We start from the raw sequence: 19,248 nt of genomic DNA on the forward strand, positions 1-19,248 counted from the left end.
AGTGCAGCTGTGTTAAAGCAAGTGAAATACGTCTGACGCTTACAGCATTGGTAGCCATCTTAGCTGTTTGCGAAGGCTTATTGCATGAGCATATTAAAATTAGATCTGGGCGGTGAACTCTGCTCCGTTCACAGAGTTTGCAGAGTTTTTTCTGAAAAACTCTGTGACGCATGCAGAGTTCAGAAAAACTCACCAACGTCAAGTTCCAAAATCCCGTGAGATTTCTCATCATGGGCGGTGAGATTTCTCAACGTGGGCGGTAGCAGATGGACACGACCGCTCACGTTGAGAAACCTTCCGTTCTCATTGAGAAAGCTTCCACTTGGGTAGAAAATCTATTTTAACGGCAAGAAAAGAAGCAGCACCCTCTTGCGCTGCACATGGTGCTGTTTGTGCTGATTTTGCATTGCAGGACAAATACCCGGCGCAGAAAATCAATGTGACGGTAACCCTGGACAATGAACTCTGTTCTGCACTCAGAGTTTGCGTAGATTTGTTAACTACGCATTCCATGAAAAACACGTAGTCTGGCAAAAAGCTCCACCACGTAGCAGAGTCAGCTTCTAAACTGCACCCACAAATACTATGATAAAGCAACTTTACATGTTAAAAAGCATATAACCAATTCACAAAAGTGAATGAAATTGAAAATGAGTAGGAAATGAGAGAGGTGATGATTTTGGGGTCCCTCCTAACCTAGGGGGTGGACCAAGCAGATGCCTTGAACACAAAGAGCATATCATGCTGAACGATTCAGTGGTGGTCCCATACTCTTAGGACCACCCCAAGCACAGTTATTATGGGCAAAAATACAATCCCAACCAAAGGCCCTGCAAAGCATTATGGAATGAGATTAGCAGTGGGTAGTGAATATTATAGTATCCAATCTCAAAATAATTCTACAAAGAGCTGCAGTTCAACTCATGGTTACTAGGTGTCCCTCAAGAGTCAAATGCAAAAGCATTGAATTAAGCTGCAGTTCCGTTAGTCGTTACTTTTTCGGTATGACCCCTGACAGCAGCTTCTCTTCAAGTTCATTAGATTCTCCTATTTTTGTGTCCGTGTCCTGATACCAACTCTGAATCTGGAGAAACTTACATTTTGAGAACCTTTGACCCATTACCTGTTTACACCATTCCCAGGTAATCAGATGACCTTCCTGAAGTAGTTGTTTCCAGCCTACTATGCCAGCCTCTCTTAGTGGGAGTGCCAAAGCATCCTTGGTCCATTCTGGAGAGCCTGGCACTTCCCAGATAGGGGCTAGCTGACTAAAATATAGCAAATTTACAGTCTTTCTAATTGTATACGAAGTCTCAGCCATACCCCTTAAAATCTTCAACCTAACTTTTTTAAAGTATTTTTGATCCACATATTTGTACATAAAACCACAATCCGCCCCCTTCTCTTTCTTCAACAATGCCTCAAACATTTTGCCAATCTCAGAGTTTGTGGGTCTGTCCAAAAGCATTCTACCATTCTTTAATAGAAAAGCCCATGAGTAGAAAAGCAGATCTGGTAACGCAAGCCCCACTTTCGCCAGCCTCCTTCTTAGCTTTTTCCAAGCTATCCGTGGCCCTTTAGGTGGCCATATGAAGGATCTAATCTGGATTTGCATCTTAAGAAACCACTCCTTTTTAAAGGGTAAAGGGTTTGAGATGAACAAAAAAGTAAACTTCAGGAGGACTATAATTTTTACGAGATTCACTCGGCCGAACAGTGTTAACGGCAGAAGCAACCAGCCCTTCATCCAGCCACTCACTTCTTTCTTTAATCAATCAATCAATCAATCAATCAGGGTACTTGTAAAGTGCGCTACTTACCCGTGAGGGTCCCAAGGCGCTGAGGGGTGGGGGGGTGGGTGCCGCTACTGCTCGAAGACCCAGGTCTTGAGGAGTCTTCTGAAGGCGAGTAGGTCTTGGGTCTGTTGTAGGTGGGTTGGGAGGGTGTTCCAGGTTTTGGCGGCGAGGTAAGAGAAGGATCTGCCGCCGGAGGTCGTACGTTTGATGCGGGGGACATCAGCGAGGGCGAGGTTGGCGGAGCGGAGCTGGCGGGTGGGGGTGTAGAAGCTGAGTCTGCTGTTCAGGTAGGCTGGTCCGGCGTTGTGGAGTGCTTTGTGTGCGTGGGTGAGGAGCTTGAAGGTGATCCTCTTGTCGATGGGGAGCCAGTGCAGGTCTCTCAGGACGGGGGTGATGTGGCGGGGGGGGTTGACGATCAGTCGGGCGGAGGCGTTTTGGATGCGTTGTAGCCACCGTTGGTGTTTGGCTGGGATTCCTGCGTAGAGTGCGTTGCCGTAGTCCAGTCTGCTGCTGACGAGGGCCTGTGTCACTGTTCTTCTTGTTTCGGTCGGGATCCATTTGTAGATCCGGCGGAGCATGCGTAGAGTGTTGTAGCAGGAGGAGGAGACGGCGTTGACTTGCTTGGACATGGAGAGGGAGGAGTCGAGGATGAATCCTAGGTTGTGTGCGTGGTCGGTTGGTATCTGTGCTGTCCCCAGGGCGGTCGGCCACCAGGATTTGTCCCAGGCTGAGGGGGTGGGTCCGAGGATGAGGACCTCCATCTTGTCTGAGTTCAGTTTCAGACGGCTGCTCCTCATCCAGTTGGCGATTGCCTTCATGTCCTCGTGAATGTTGGTTTTGGCGGTGTGAGGGTCCTTGGTGAGGGAGAGGATGAGCTTGGTGTCGTCGGCGTAGGAGATGATGTTGAGTTTGTGGTGGTGGGCCATTTGTGCGAGGGGGGCCATGTAGATGTTGAACAGCATCGGGCTGAGGGATGAGCCCTGCGGGACGCCGCAGATGATGTCGCTGGCTTCTGACCGGAAAGGTGGGAGGCGGATGCTCTGTGTTCTGCCGGAGAGGAAGGACATGGTCCAGTCAAGGGCCTTCTCTTGGATTCCGGCTTCTTGGAGGCGTGTCTGTAGGGTGCGGTGGCAGACCGTGTCGAATGCGGCTGACAGGTCCAGGAGGATGAGGGCTGATGTTTCGCCGTTGTCCAGTTGGCGTCTCATGTCGTCTGTGGCGGCGATAAGGGCTGTCTCGGTGCTGTGGTTACGTCTGAATCCGGATTGGGACGGGTCCAGGATGTTGTTGTCTTCGAAGTGGCGGGTCAGTTGAATGTTGACAATTTTCTCGATGACCTTTGCCGGGAACGGGAGCAGGGAGATGGGTCGGAAGTTTTTGAGGTCTGTGGGGTCCGTCTTGGGCTTTTTGAGGAGGGCATTGATTTCAGCGTGCTTCCAGCTTTCCGGAAATGTCGCTTTTTCGAAGGAGATGTTGATGACCTTCCGTAGTTGGGGTGCGATGGCCGCGTCTGCTTTGTTGAATACGTGGTGTGGGCATGGGTCTGACGGAGATCCTGAGTGGATGGAGTTCATGATCTTGCGTGTCTCGTCGTCGTTGGTGTTGGCCCAGGAGGTCAGGCGGTTGGCGCTGTTGGTGATCGCGGGGCGGGAGGAGTCGTGCATCATTGGTGCGGTCATGGAGTTGAAGCTGTCGTGGATGGGTGGAAGAAGATGGCCAGTGAGTCGCACAGTTCTTGTGAGGGCGGGATGTCGTTGGCGCTGGCGTCGGGATTGGAGAGTTCTTTCACGATGTGGAAGAGCTCTTTGCTGTCGTGTGCGTTGTTATCCAGGCGGTCTTTGAAGGAGGATCTCTTGGCAAGTCTGATGAGGTGGTGATGTCTGCGGGTGGCGTCCTTGTGGGCTGCATGGTTTTCTGGCGTTCGTTTGTGGAGCCATTTCTTCTCCAGCTTACGGCAGGCGCGTTTGGAGGTCAGGAGCTCGTCGGTGAACCAGGTGGCTCTCCTGCTGGCGTGGCTGTTGGATGGTCTCTTGAGTGGGGCGAGGGTGTTGGCGCAGTCGTCGATCCACTGTCTGAGGTTGCGGGCTGCGGCATCAGGGCAGGTGGGGTTGATAGATGGGTTCTGGGCAAGGGTGGTGGTCAGTTGGTCTTCGGTGACTTTGTTCCAGCAGTGGCGCGGCAGCTATTGGGTGCGATGGTGCGTGGTTGGTTTTTTGAAGATGAAGTGGATGCAGCGGTGGTCGGTCCAGTGGGGTTCGGAGGTGTGGTCGAAGGCGGCGTGGGTGCTTGTGGAGAAGACGGCGTCCAGCGTGTAGCCTGCGGCGTGGGTGGGTGCAGTGACGAGTTGTCTCAGGCCGAGGTTGGCGAGGTTTTCGTTCAGAGTGGCGGAGCTGGTGTCGTTGTTGTTCTCGAGGTGGAAATTCAGGTCCCCGAGGAGGATGTAGTCCATGGAGGCGAGTGCGTGGGTGCTGGCAAGGTCGGCGATGGAGTTGCTGAACTGTGCTCGTGGTCCGGGGGGTCTGTAGATGAGGGTTCCTCTGAGGGTGGTGTTGGGGTCGGTGTGGATCCGGAAGTGCAGGTGTTCGGCGGTGTTGAGGGTGTCGTCTGCGTGGGTGGTGACCTTGAGGGTGGACTTGTAGACGATGGCTATTCCTCCTCCGATTCCGTTGGTGTGGTCCCTGCGGGTGATCTTGTAGCCATCCGGGATGGCTATGGCGATGTCAGGTGTCGAGGAGTCGTTCCACCAGGTCTCGGTGAGGAAGGCCACGTCTGGGGCGAAGGTGTCGAGCAGGTCCCAGAGCTCGCGGCGTGTTTGCGTACGGAGCGGGTGTTGAGTAGAATGCAGCGGAGGTGGTTGGGTCCAGTTCTTGGAGGTTTGGTGGGTCTGTCGCAGGTGAAGCTGCAGGTGCAGCAGGAGAAGGGTCCGTGGGTCCGTTTCGGGGCGGCCTGGAAGCAGGTGTTGTGTCGGCCGGCGTTGTGTGCGTGGAGGGAGTCGGCGTCGTATCTGAGTCTGGCGTCGTGGCGAGCGTGGGGTCCAGGGGTTCTGGCGCTGGGCGTGGTCCAGGCGCGGACGGGCGCAGACAAGCGGCGGCATGCCCGCTGCACGCGTCCGCTCCGCGGCCGCTGCGCGGCCTCCATAAGAGGGGCTGAGGGAGGGAAAGGCAGCTGGGAGGCGGGAGCGGGGTGGCGAATGGGATGCTCGGGGGGCGAGGCCACAGGGGAGCAGTGGCGGGAACCTGGCAGCGAGGGGGCGGGGAAAAAAACGGCGGGAATCGGCGATCGGGCGAGCAGGGAGTGGGAGTCAGAATCAGGTAGCGGGCGAACCAGAGCTGCACTCAGGGGGGCAGCGCAGCGGCTGGGGAGCGACCTAGCAGGGCAAGGTTTACCTTTCCGAAGTTCTCTTTGGTAAGGTTTGCAATATCCTGGGTGAGCTTAACCCCTAGATATCTCATTTCTTTCTTGCACTTTATCTCCCCAGTCTCTGTATTCCAGGCCATAACCTCAGTTTTCTCCTTATTGATGTCATAACCTGAAATGTTGCCGAAGTCTGTTGTTAACGTTAGGACGCAACTCAAGGTTTTTTGTAAATTAGTGGTAAAGATCAAGATGTCATCAGCATATAAGCCTATTTTCCTGCTCCAGCCATTATATTCAAAGGGTAGAATATCTATGTTACTCCTAATTTTCCTAGCTAGCGGCTCAATGTACAAGTCAAACAAGAGTGGAGACAGGGGACAACCTTGCCTAGTGCCCCTTGGGATTAAGGATATAATAGCCTCTTTCCAAGATTCCAGCATGACAGCATCTGTCAAAAGTATTGCATTAAACAGTTCACCAAGAATGGGATTTAATATAATGGCCAAGGCTCTATAAATCTCATGGGAAGACCATCTGGTCCTGGCGCCTTCCCTTCCTTACCTCCCCCTATAGACTCTTTTAGTTCCCTACTGCTTATTTTCTCATTTAGCCTCTCCTTATTCTCAACTGTTAGGGGATCCGCTTGATTTTGATTCAACCAAGCCAGCACCTCTTCCTCTGTGACGTCCAGATCTTCCTGGTACACTTTCCCAAAGTATTTGAAAAAGGCTAATCCAATACCCTGACTGTCTTCGACAGCGGCTTCTGACCCCTCACACCTTATCTCTTTGATTGTGTTTCTAACTTGGTCGTTCTTTCCCTTCCAAGCTAATAGCTTACTACATCCTTCCCCGTACTCAAAGTGAGTCAGCCGGCTAGACTCCCATCTCTTCCTAACCCTATCCTGTAAAATTCCAGTCAAATTTATTTTTATGTTCGTTATTTCTCCCATCATCTTCTCCTGCTCTGCCTGGTTGTCTGAATTGATTAGGTCTTCTTTAAGATTCCGAATTTGCACCTCTAATTCTCAACCCTTTTTTATGATAATTTCACCTTTTTGCTGCCGCTAGGGCACCCAGTCTACCTCTCAGATAGGCTTTATATGAGTCCCATACTACCCCAATAGCAGATGAGCCCAGATTATTTCCCAAAAACTCCATTGTTTCTTCTTTTAAAATGGCTATGACCCCTTCTTCTGATAATATCGTACGATCTAACGTCCACCTTGACTGAGCCAACCCCTCACCAAACCTCATATACAGTAATATTGCTGAATGATCTGACATATGTGCCCCTATATGTTTGACATCTGAAACTTTGTCTTTAAATCTATCATTTACCAGGAAATAATCAATCCGCGGCTGGTGTCTATTTTTTATTCTAGAATGTAAATCCCTTCTGAGACCCTGCTCTATGTCGCCAAATGTCGCACAATCCCAATTGCACCATCAATAATCGTATCAATTCCGACATTTTGGGATTGACAGCTGCTCTACTGTTGAAAGATCTATCCAATTTACAATCCATCACTGCATTATCCCCTGCCATGATGATTGGGTCTGGAAAATTTAAGAGCTCAGTAAATAATTCTTCTAAGGGACCTATATCATCCTGATTTGGACCATAATATCCCACTAGCGTGTAATTCTCCCCATAGATTTTTATTTTTTCCATGAGCCATCTACCTACTATGTTTGAGACGCTACCTTCCACAGAGATATTCATCCCCTGATTCACCAAAATTTCCACTCCTTTTGTAACTGCCGACTGTCTTGTGTAAACTGTCTGTGAAATCCATCTTTTGGCTTTAAAAATCTTCCTACTCTCACCCTCTGTTAAGTGCGTCTCTTGTATAATAATAATTTGAGCAGGACAGTCTTTTAAATACTGTAGTACCCCTCCCGTTTTCCCCTTACCTGAAACCCATTAACGTTCCATGATAACATTTTTATCTAATTTGTTCTTTTCTCAACCATCCCCTCTTTTATCAAAATGTAAACACTGGTATAATGCCAGCGAGACATCTGGGAGTTTTTTTCATGTTCTCCCCTATGCTCCCCACCCTGTATACCCTACACCCACCCCCCCCACCCCCCCCCCCCTCCCCTCATGGAAAACCCTGTCCAAGCTCCCAGGGCAAAATCCCTATAGGTGCCCCCCTCAGTGTGCTTCGGAAAACAAAGAAAATAATTCTCATACATGAAAGAAAATTAGATTAACTTCTAACTTAGACTTAAACTTAACACATCAGTGACTCGAATTCAATAGGGAACAGCATCTGGTGCACCAGAAACTGATACAGCTTATACCTTCTTGCTAACCCCCAGGTTGGAGTTCTTCGATAAACTTATCTACCTCCTCAACAAAGCGGAATGTATGCATTTTGTTATTATACATCACTTTCAAGAAATCTGGGAACTTCAATTGAACCGACGCTCCCAGTTTCCTTCAAGGCTCTATTCTTTTTCCTAACTCCCACTGTCTGTTGGATGTTACACTGGTGTGACGGAGTGTCAGGGACAGGCGGGACGCAACATTCTTTTAAACGGGGTTTTATTGACAAGTAGTGCTTTCTAGATACACGGTCAGCCAGTGTTCGAGATGATTTTACAGTTCTTTAGGCTCTCGTTGTTGTTACTATCTTCTCTCCTCTTCTTTCCTACTCCGTCCAGACTCCAGGCGGTACGGGGGCAGGTTCTCCCTGGAGCAAGGCGGTCTCCCAGCCGGAAGGAAACAAAGAGACAAAGGCTATGTCAGGGGACCGTGTTGCTAGGTTCGTTCTCTAACTCCAGGACCGGGTGTGAGGAAAGACTACCACCAGTGCTTTGACCCCTTTTCCCCTCACGCTGTGCCTATTCAAGTGCTGACTAAGGGAAGGGAACACGGGAAACACCTCTCCTACACCGGCGGTCTGTCTTCTTTACCTAACCAGCCCGCTACTCGGTCACGTACCTGACAGAGCCACGCTCCTCCCCTGGGAACGTGGCTGGGCGAAGCGCGGTGTCCTGGGCCTCCTGGCCGTCCGAAGTCCGTCTCGCTTCCTCCTTCTTCGCTCCGCTCCTCTCCTCGTCTTTGTTCGCTCCGCTCCTCTCCTCGTCCTTGTTCACTCCGCTCCGCTCCAACACTCCTCCGGGAAACGCCGTCCGACTCTCTGTGCGGTTCTTCCTGTTTTGGCTGCTCCCACTCGGTGACGTCATAGGAGGGCGGGTACAGCATCTCGTAGCCTTCGCTCCACTTAAAGGGACCTGCTCCTTCTGGTCTCGATCCTTGCTGTTGGTCCACGAAGGGGAACCAGTCCTCCTGCTGTGGGGTTACAAGAGGAGGTGAGACCGGTCTGGGAGTCCACCACTCCTTATAGTTATAGTCCTCCTCATGTACCGCACTGTCACAACTGGACAGGTCTGATCTGATTTCAAACCTAACCCCATCAACTTCCATTGTCTTTTTAGTCAGAGCCTTGGCCAGGATCTTTTCCTTTAACGTATAAGTTACAAAATTTACTAAGATTCTCCTTGGCTTCGTCCGATTTGTATTGAGTCTATAGGGGTCGTAATCTCCTCTTCAGTTTCCTCCAGTTGAAGTTCCCTTTTAATCAGTTGAACTGTGTAGGCTTGTATGTCTTCTCCATCCTTGCCCTCCGGGATTCTCAAGATCTTCAGATTGTTCCTTCTCTGGAAATTTTCCAAGCTTTCTACCCTCTCCTGCTGTTCTCTCTCCCTTGTTTTGAGACCTTCTTTTTCCATCGTGTTAGACTTCACTGCTTCTTTAAGGCGTTTTACTTCACCCTCCAAAGTCGATGTTCTGTTGCTCAAATCATCTATCTTTTTTACCAAGATTTCACAGGTTGACCTGATCTCTTTCTGATTAATCTCTGAGATTCAAATCTATTTTTTATTTCTAGCGTTAGGGTTGTAAGAAGAGCACTAATAGAATGATCCCCACTCTCTGTACTTTTTGAGCCCCCCCGCTTCATCACCAACAACTCTCTCGCTAGTCTCCTTCTCATTCTGGCTCTGGCTACCCTCCAAGCAAAAATGTTCCCCCTCCACACTACCCCAGGGGTTATATAACCCCTCAGGGCTAGCGTTTAAGACTTCTCCCCTATCCAGGGAATCTGCCATATCTGCAGTCTCAGGTACCAGGGCTTGATACCGGTTTGGGCTCAAATGCTTGGACCACTCACCCATCTTTAGTGGCTCCATAACTCTGCCTACTGCTCCTTGGTCCTTACCCGATTCTTCCTGTCCTCCCTTTGTATCTACCCGGTCGCTATTCTTTAAAATGAGGGGTTTTGGCACCACTTTAAAGTATGTTCTGAGCGAGGGAGTAACCTTTATCTTTTGTTCAGGGTTAGGCTTTTTTGATAACCTCTTATAAGTTATATCATATTTATCTGAGAACTCTTTATGACGTCCAGACCTGCTCACTTTTTTTACTTTAGCCTCCTCTTTTCCCAATCATGCCTCCTCTTCAATTTCAAAAACGGGGTTTACCAGCTCAGGGTCAGACCCATCACTACTCCTCCCTATACTCCTGAGGGTGTATCTTGAAACTCCCTTCGAATGTGCTACACCTGCACCCCCTCTCAACACTCTCTTCCTGCTTTTGCCCAACTTTCCTCTCTTACCGTCTGTCTCTGAACTCCCCTCCTGGAGCAGCTCCTGAGCTACCAGCCTCGGTTGTTGTGTTGGGACATCAGCGCTGTCCCCACTGCTTGTGCCACGCTCAGCCTCACTGAAGGCTCCCCGAAGCCGGCATCACTATCCCTGCTTCCTCCTCCTCCTCTCACCCAGAAGAGAAACCTGGCAGCAGCGCGCCGCCCCTTGCCCACGGCTGTTCTGCTGTGATGCCGGAAGCCAAACTCCGCTCCTGCTGACGAACCGCCAGAATCCCTGAACCCTCGCTAATCTGCGATATCGGTAAGTTGGCCCTTCGTATCTGTGACACAAAATATTCTCCTACTCCAATCTATACTCCATATTACAATCGACCTGCGCTTGTGGTTTTCGAAGCGCTCCTCGGGCTCACCTGCGACCCGCCCGCTAGCCTGCCGCCATGTTTCCCCCCAATCACTTAGGTTCTTGGCGCTGTTCTGGGATTTCAGAGAGGTGGCAATAATAGAAGTAGAATGATTAGTAGTGTTTTTTCTTTAGTACTTGAACCGTATAGTAACGTTCTTATTTGTGCAATTTAAAAGTGTTATAGGCGCTGAGAGGAGCAAAATGCTGAATGTTACTCCACAATATTTGCTCAGTTCACAAAAATAGCCTAACATGAAGCAGGAAAAATTGAAAACATTTCCAACTGCTATGCAAGAGGTCAGGCCAACCTGCGTGCAGACGGAAAACCTCCACTGTTTGGGTGCTGAGCGGCAAACATTTTTTAAAAATATACTTGATCTAGAGCAGGAAGATGCACAAGAGTTAAATGAATTGAGGTTTGAATGAAAAGGTAGTCCTGCATCATTTACCTGCAGTAAGTTACATTCTGGAAAGAGAAGGATAGTAAAACAGCGGAAGAATTTGTAAATCTTCTTGTAAATCGGGAAATCAAATTGATAAAAGAATAAAAAGACCAATATATGATAAACACCAGAAATAAAAAGGGCGACAGGAGTTGAGACATACAGATGTCCCACTCATAACTGAAGTTCTACAGGCAGCAAAAGAGTGGAACATACCACAGCGTGTGTGGGTTGAAATCAAAGAAGTGGGTGAAAAAGTATGTATGTAGTGGCTACAAAAAATTGTGTGTCTTTTACAAAAAAAGGGAGGCAGCCGGAAGGAGGGGAGATTCAAAGATCAATGCTACATATCAGGCCAAGATAAATATGCAGGAGTAGAACTTAGCCACTCCCCATCCACACCTTGGAGCAGCAGCCATGTGATAAACTCAGACGGTGAGCCACAACAAAATGTGGGTGAGGGGGTTAGGATGGGGATGCCAGGGAATAGATCTTGATAAAGAGAAGACTTTATCACTTTGGACTCTTAGGGGCCCATTAGGATGTTGGGCAGTGGCACCACCGCAGCACTGGCGGTGCGGAAAAATGCCCTTTTCCGCCCGCGAGCAGCGGTCCTCACGCCCGCCATATTAGTATGGCCAAACATAGGCCATTTCCCAACCGCCGCGGTGCGTTGCGCACCGCCATCAAAGTGCGTCTGGCACCGCGGCGGTGGGAGCCAATGGAGACTCACCGCCGTGCGGAATGATGTACGCCCCGCTCCACAAATTAGGATGACTCAAGCAAGCAGACGCACCGCAGCGGAGACACTGCCCAACCAGAGACGGCAGAAGCTCGACAGCGGAGCGCGAAACCAGAGTCCCGGTCACGACCGCCATGGACCCTGCTCTACACGTCTTTCCGGTGCTGTACCTGCTACATCACCAGGAACTCATGGACCGCCGCGGACACCGCCGCAGGTATGCAACAACACAAACACAACACACAACACACGGGCTGACACAGAGTCCAAATCCACACCAGACACCCTAAAGGGGACAGGGACACATCCACAAGGGCACCCACACATCACCCACCTGCCACCAAGTCACCCCTCTGCAACCTGGACACACAGCTACCGCCACCATGCAGCAATGTCCCGGTCACGTCACCGCAGCTGTGAACACAAGCAAATACATGCGTACAATGCAGAAGGCAGGGCCAGTGCAAGGTATGGGCAGGGCACAAAGACCACAGGGCCACACTCCCTCCCACCACACACTAGCACACCCCATGAAGGCACATGCCATATGCCCCTCCTGTGCACCCCATGCACGACAACAAGCCAGGTCAATATACACCCTACACCACACAACAAACAATCTGCACACTGCAGGAGTGGCTGCACAGGAACACACAACACACAGCACAGTAGCACAGGGCCAGGGAAACACACACAACACCACACCACCACACTCAGGGAAATATAAATGAGGACAAGCAACAAATGAACACATACAAGGAATTAACATCCAAATGGACACACAGCCTGCACAGTCACACATACATACCACAGACTGACACACACACATACACACCCCACATGCCAACAGCAATGGAGCACAACAAATATGGAAACCAAGGTGGGCTGCACCCAAATGGAAAGCCATGGAGACACACAACAAGCATGTGTACATCACATGCAAGACAAGAAACAGAGCACAACACCCTCACACCATCAAACCACATATGGCTGGCACAGTCAGTGAACTCAAACCACAAACAGCTCAGTGCAACAACACAGGGAGACAGCAAGGCGAACCACGTATAGGCACAAGGATGAAAGGAAGGCCCTGAAGTCAAAGTGTGAACAGTCACACATCCATACAACTACTTCACAGGAGTACACCAGCAGCACTACACACAGGGCCCATCTACACACCTCAGGACTGACAAACACCAGTAAGAATCTAAACACATACCTCCCTCACAACACCAGTGCCAAACACACTGAAGGCTGGCAATACTTGACAGTGAATACACACACATACAACCACACACCCTGGGCTCAGCCACAAACATCACACACACACACACACACAGGGATGCCACCACAAATGTGGAAACAAATACAACAGGCAAACACATAACCCAACAGAAACACACACAGGGCCACACCAACAACAGACATGCCCTGTGCAGCTAAACTGGGGAAAGGCAATGGGAGCACAGATACAACAGGAGTGCACAACCTCATCACTCAGGAACAATGCACAGACAACATACCACCACACACACAATAAGTGCATCATCACAGAACAACACAGCCACAGCAAACAAACAACAGATGCACAGGCAGACCAATCACATAGCAAACACAGCAGGACATCAGGGGATGCACACCAGACAATCACAAGGCACAGCACAAAGACAACAGCACACCCAGGAAGTGAAGCAAAAACACAAACAACACACATACATCCAACACAACACCCAATAGATGCACAAGTCTGGGACACAAAGGTGGAAACAACTTGACCACAGGACTGGGCAGTACACACAGTTGAACTGCATAGGAGCAACCATGACTGACAAACAGCACCAGAACATCACACATGACCCATTGGGGAAATGCCCTGAGTGACACATTGACCCTGGCCAAAGAACTGCACCACAAAGCACAGTGTCACAAATGAAGTCATGGGGAGGCACACACACAGAGGACAGCTCACACCAAAGTGAAGTGCACTGCATGACAGTAGGGGACATGGCAGGAGTGTACCATACACAAAGAGAGGGAGTGCAGACCCACAATGGGTAGGCAGCTGAAGCACAGATAGGGGATGGCATGACAACACACACAACATGCCACACTGGAGGCAAGAAGGCACCATGTGACAGCAAGGCATGAGAAAACACAACCACAATGGCAGTGTGGAGCAGCAGGTCTGCACAGTCCCCACAAACAGCCACCAGACTCATGGATGTGCAACAAAACACAACACTGACTTGCCAGTAACACTCTCTGCATACTCACAAGTGACAAAAACAAGTAGGATTCAGACAGAACTGCAAGGACACACCAACACACTGCACAGTGCACAACATATAACTCACACATGGGCATACAACCACATCCACAGGGATGAACAATCAAAACAACTGGCACACAACTCCTGGGTGACACGTGTGTAGTTGACATTGCAGAGGCATGTACACATCAACACTCCCCACAAACTCACCCCCTTCACACTGCACACTACCTGGCCATCCAAGAGCACAAATGGAAAGTAAGCCATGGGACTAGGATGACTGGCCATCACAAGATGACCACACACATACACCACTGGACACACATAAAGGAAGAACACACACACATGATGACCCTGGACAGCCTGCCTGCAAAACTGTGTGCAGAAACCCACTCTGTGCTGGCAGTGCCCCACAACCTGACATGTGTACAATATAGCCAACATGAACTAATCAAGTAAATGACTACTGCTAACCATTCGAAATTGACACCATTGCCACCACAAGTATCTGAGTCAAGAAGAACTGAAGACCCTGTCACCTCTGAAAAGAATAGAGTAAGTGAGCCCAAACATTGAATATGTTGAAGTGCCACACAGACCATGTGGCACAGTAAACCATTTACACACAGCAAAATAACTTTATTCAGTAAAGACACTGACAAAATAGACAACAGGAGCAACTGTCTTTATTCACATATTGCACAGATAGGTACCATGAGAAGAGAAGAGCAAGGCACATGATGCAGGGCATGTCCATGAGAAGCTGCACAGGCAGGGGGCACACAGCAGTGAACAACAAGGCCAGTGGGCAGGACAAAGTGCAGACTGAGTCCATGAGAAGCTGCACAGGCAAGGGGCAAAACACAAGGCCAGTGGCCAGTTCAGGGTGCAGAGTATGTCCATGAGAAGCTGCACAGGGAATGTGTGCGACTGTACCTTTCCATGGTCAGCAACACAGTCAGGGGGCAACAATGTGCAGTACAGGCCCACCTGTGTGAGAGACAGGTGTGTGAGGGTGACTACCACTCAGACTTGGCTGTCAGGCAGACTGGGAGCTGGCTGTGTCTCGGGGACTGTTGGGGCACTTGACGGGGGAGAGAGCGGAACAGCTGAGGTAGAGCTATCAGTGGCATGGTAAACATGAGGGCTGCTTGGACCAGGTGGTGTAGTGGCACGTGGAGGTGGAGTCATGCAGATGGGAGACACGGTGTGGCTGTGAGATTGTGGAGGGGTGCCCTTCCACTTCTTGGGGATCCTAAGTGGCTTGACTGACTGTGGATCAATGGGAAGTGTTGTGGGCACAACAGGCACACTCACCACCACAGCTGCTGCAGGTGCAGGCACTGGCAGCCCCTCTGGTGATGTGCTGGACCCAGCAGAATGCCTTCCCTGGCTCCGCCTCTGTCCCCCCTTCCCCTGTTTACTAGGTGTTACCCCTACAGTGCCCTCCGGCCCCTGCTTCACTGGGCTTGGAATGGGAGTCGAGGTGGTTGGTGATTCTGCCTTGGTGCCCTTCCTAGGTGTACCCTTGGCATCCACCACCTCCTTGGTGGGCACAGGCACTGTATGCTTCTCTTTGCGAGATGCTTTAGGGGCAGGAGAGTCCTTGGCTGGGGATGCCACTGAGGCATGTGTGCCTGAGGTCTGCTGCTTTGCTTTTTGTCCACTGGTGTCACCTGACGGGCTTTTCTACCTGCGCTCTGGGGTGCCTTTGGTGTTCTGTGGGGATAGGGTCTGCGCCCGGGACCGCTTGGGTTGCTGCTGCTGTGTGCTTCGTGTGCTGTATTGTGACTTGGACGTATGTGGACCGTGGTCACTATCGTCAGATGTGCCCACTGCCAGGGGGGTGGACAAAGGGACCGGAGCTGGACTGTGAGTATGTGCCTGTTGCAGGGCAGACGTCACTGTTGATGACAAAGCCTGAACTGTCCGGTGCAGCCCACCCACGTCAGAATGTATGCCCTCCATGAAAGCAACCACCTGGGCCAATTTCTTGTCGTGGTCAATGAAGGCATTGAGGAGAGCTGTCTGGCCTACAGACAGCTGGCGCAAAAAGTCCACAGACTCAGCACTGATGGCAGCAGACGGCACAGGGGCAGCGGTGCCAGGGATGAAGGACACTCTTCCCCTCTTACTGAGGCAGACACAGGCAGCACCAGAGGAAGTGGCTGGAAAGGTGGGCACTGACAGCTGTGTGGTGGAAGTCAATGCAGAGTCCCCTTTCCCTGTGCCCTCCAACATGGATGCATCCCCTCTGGCATTGGATGATGTGGTGCTTTGCGTCTCAGGCTGGTATTCCTCCAGAAGGCTCCTGTCCCCTCTGAGGCGCTGGTGACATCTGTGTCACTGGGCTCCTGGGCAGCTGTTGTGCTAGTTTCACCCCCACTGGTGTCCGTCTCCTGTCCCTCCGGGACCACGGGTGATGCTGCATGAGAGAGAGAGATGTAGGGTCAGGTCAGTGACAGCAACAGAACAAACATATGCAAGAAATGCATCACAAAAGAAGACCAAATCTACATGTTGCACACCACCCTGTGCAATCAAATCGTGCCAACTCACTATATAGACTCAAGCAGTGCATGGAAACTGGAAACTCGGGCATGAGTGAGCCATGTGATGACCACACAGCACAACACCCTGCTTGTGGCTCTGTTCAAACAGACACACAACTAGCTCTGAGCACACCTAGGGACATGATGGGGGCACACTGCTAGTTGCCAATGACAGAACTGGATGGAACAGGAAGGGACAACACAGACCCAGACTACAACATGACAGTCCACAATGGACATTAGCCCATGCCACCCATCATGTCATACCTTGGGGACAATATAATGCTGCACATTGCTGTAAGATGTGTAGGACTCCCCAATATGGGTGGATGCAATGGACGCATTGATGTACGCACAGTCAGATCGGGCACACTGCCAATCCCTCCCATGGGATTCCCAAGACTACCCCATTGCAGAAGAAACCTGAAGAGCACAACTCAGAATGTAATGTGAAGGCACAGCATCCAAATCACCTTTGTAAGTACAGGTAGGGCAAATGCATGCCACCGGCACCCAGGCCAGCAGCCACTTACATGCCACAGCATCACACTACCAACATCACATAGGCCAGCGCTGGCACAGGCTCTGTACACATGCAGCCACTCCCAGTCAAAGTCAGACTCCCCAAATGCTCACCCCTGGCTTGCTGATGATGCTCCTTCAAACATGCATCCAGCTCAGGCTGTGTCACCGCCAAGATGCGCCCCATTAGTGGTCTCATGCAGCGCCATTCCAGACGCCCAGTGCGAGGAAGCAGCCCCAAGGTCATCTCCGCCACATTCTTTGCCAGCCGGCTGATGTCGTCCCATCTCTTGTGGCAGAGGGTGCGCCATCGGTTTCAGACCCCCAGAGCTCGCACCTTCACTGCAGTGGCACTCCACACGGCCTTACGCTGGTGTACCTTGAGCTGCAGGCATGGGAGACAAGAGGGGGAAATGATCAGTGTCACAGTGTCATGTACCGACATCTATCAGTATAGCAGCAAGATACAAAATCATCACATATCCAACGATAGGTCAATCAAGACTATAGTACAACTCACATGGGACACATGCATGGGAAAAGCTGATGTTAAAGCATGCAGGTGTGAGGGGGAACACAGTCCCTGCACATCCCACACACATGCAGGATGCCAGCACTGAAACACCCATATAGCCTGCCCACATCTCTATTGTTGGCTTGAGCAACAGATACATCACATGTTAACCTGTGTTTGGGGGTGGACTCACTGTGTCCAAGACTGCGCAGCCATCAATGTCCCTGTCCTGTGAATAGATGAATGTGTTATGGTGGTCACATAGATGGACATGATCTCACAAATACAAAATGCCATTCACAAGGGCAGTTGTGTGCAAACTACAGTTCTGAGATGGACCATAGCTGGAGTGCAATGTGAAAAGACTGATGTCATACTCTGTAAGTTAAGTGAGTTGTCCTTGTCTTTGTAGGTGGGGACTGTGCAGGCCAGCTGGGCTCACACTGAGATGGACTACAGGGGCACAAACAGCCATCCAGCCAAGCAATCACTGTCCTGACTACAGCATGAACAACCTTCTGTGTCACTGTATGGCTGACAACACAACACAGGTCACTCATACATACATGTGCAGGGTGAGAAAGCTGTGGCATTGGGTACACACACCCTCCCACTGGAGACAGCATGTCAGGCAGTGCATGACACTACCCCACACTCCCAGGCACATACTGCATCAGTCCAACTACATGTGTGGCCCCCCTGCCCTACCCCACCAGTGTTGAAGGCTTACCGCGACATTTGTGGCACCATATAGCCTTGGGTACTGAGTGAGCACCTCGTCCACCAGGACCTCCAGCTCCTCGCTCGTGAAGGGACTGGCACGGATCTTTTCTGTCCTTGCCATCACTGTGGACATGAGACAACAGCAGCCGATTTGGGTGGTGAGTGGTCTCAGGCAGCAGTCCCTGGAGGCAGCAGCAGGTGAGGGGTCTCAGGCAGCAGCCCCTGGAGGCAACAGCAGGTGAGGGTTCTCAGGCAGCAGTCCCTGGAGGCAGCAGCAGGTGAGGGGTCTCAGGCAGCAGACCCTGGAGGCAGCTGGTGGTGAGTGGTCTCAGGCAGCAGTCCCTGGAGGCAGCAGCAGGTGAGGAGTCTCAGGCAGCAGGCTCTAGGAGCAGTGGTAATCTGAGGCTCACTCCCACACATATATAGCCCCCTGGGGTAGTTTCAAAGGTGTGAAGCTGCAGCAATTAGTGGTCCAGGTCTGCCCCTTTCAAATGCATCCAATGACCGCCTCCGTGTTGGCGGAGTACACCTACCGCGATCTTCAAAATTGCATCATGTCCCCACAATCATGGCTCCCATTGGCTGCAAGGGCATGCTCCATGGCGGTGACACAACGCTGGGGCCCGGGGTGCACTACCGCGATGGTGCATCTTTCAAATGCAGCCAATATCCACCTCCGCGGTGGCGGAGCACGCCTACCGCGATCTTCAAAATTGCATCATGCCACCGCTATCGAGCTTAGCATTGGCACTAGGGCAACCTCCACGGCGGTGACATATCGCAGATGCCCGGTGTGCGCTACCGCGAATGGTGCTGCATGATGTACTGTCCGCCATGATGCTATACAAGGACAGATACATCCATTTCCCCAGGGGTGCTGAATTGCCAGCTGTGAAGAGAGACTTCTATCCCCTTGGACACATCCCCAATGATGTTGGGCCATTGATTGCACCCATGTCGGGCTTGTGCCACTACAGGCAAGTGAGCACATTTACCGCAATCGCAAGCATTACCACTCCATCAATGTGCAGGTGGTGTGCCTGGCAGATATGACCATCTCGCATGTGTGTGCCAAATTCCCTAGCTCGGCCCATAACTCCTCCATTCTGCGGAACAGCATTATGCCCCAGCTGATGGCTAATCTTCTTCCCGAGCGTGCATGGATTGTGGGTGAGTATGCCTAGTTGTGTGGCGTGCTGGGTGTGTGACCTGCTGCCCTCAGCCTCTGCAACATTGCAATGTCTATTTGTGTTTGTCATACCTAGGTGACTCTGCTTCTCCCAACCGTCCCTGGTTGCTGAGCCCACTG

General features: G+C 51.0%; 1 protein-coding gene across 1 annotated transcript in view; it reads left to right on the forward strand.

Annotated features, from left to right (window-relative positions):
• LGR5 (leucine rich repeat containing G protein-coupled receptor 5) overlaps window positions 1-19,248 on the forward strand; it is an 829,784-nt gene that overhangs the window by 535,812 nt on the left and 274,724 nt on the right. The gene's annotated exons all lie outside the window — the stretch shown is intronic.

The sequence above is a fragment of the Triturus cristatus genome, chromosome 4_1 (genome assembly GCF_964204655.1).
Source record: "Triturus cristatus chromosome 4_1, aTriCri1.1, whole genome shotgun sequence".
In the NCBI taxonomy this organism is placed as follows: domain Eukaryota; kingdom Metazoa; phylum Chordata; class Amphibia; order Caudata; family Salamandridae; genus Triturus; species Triturus cristatus.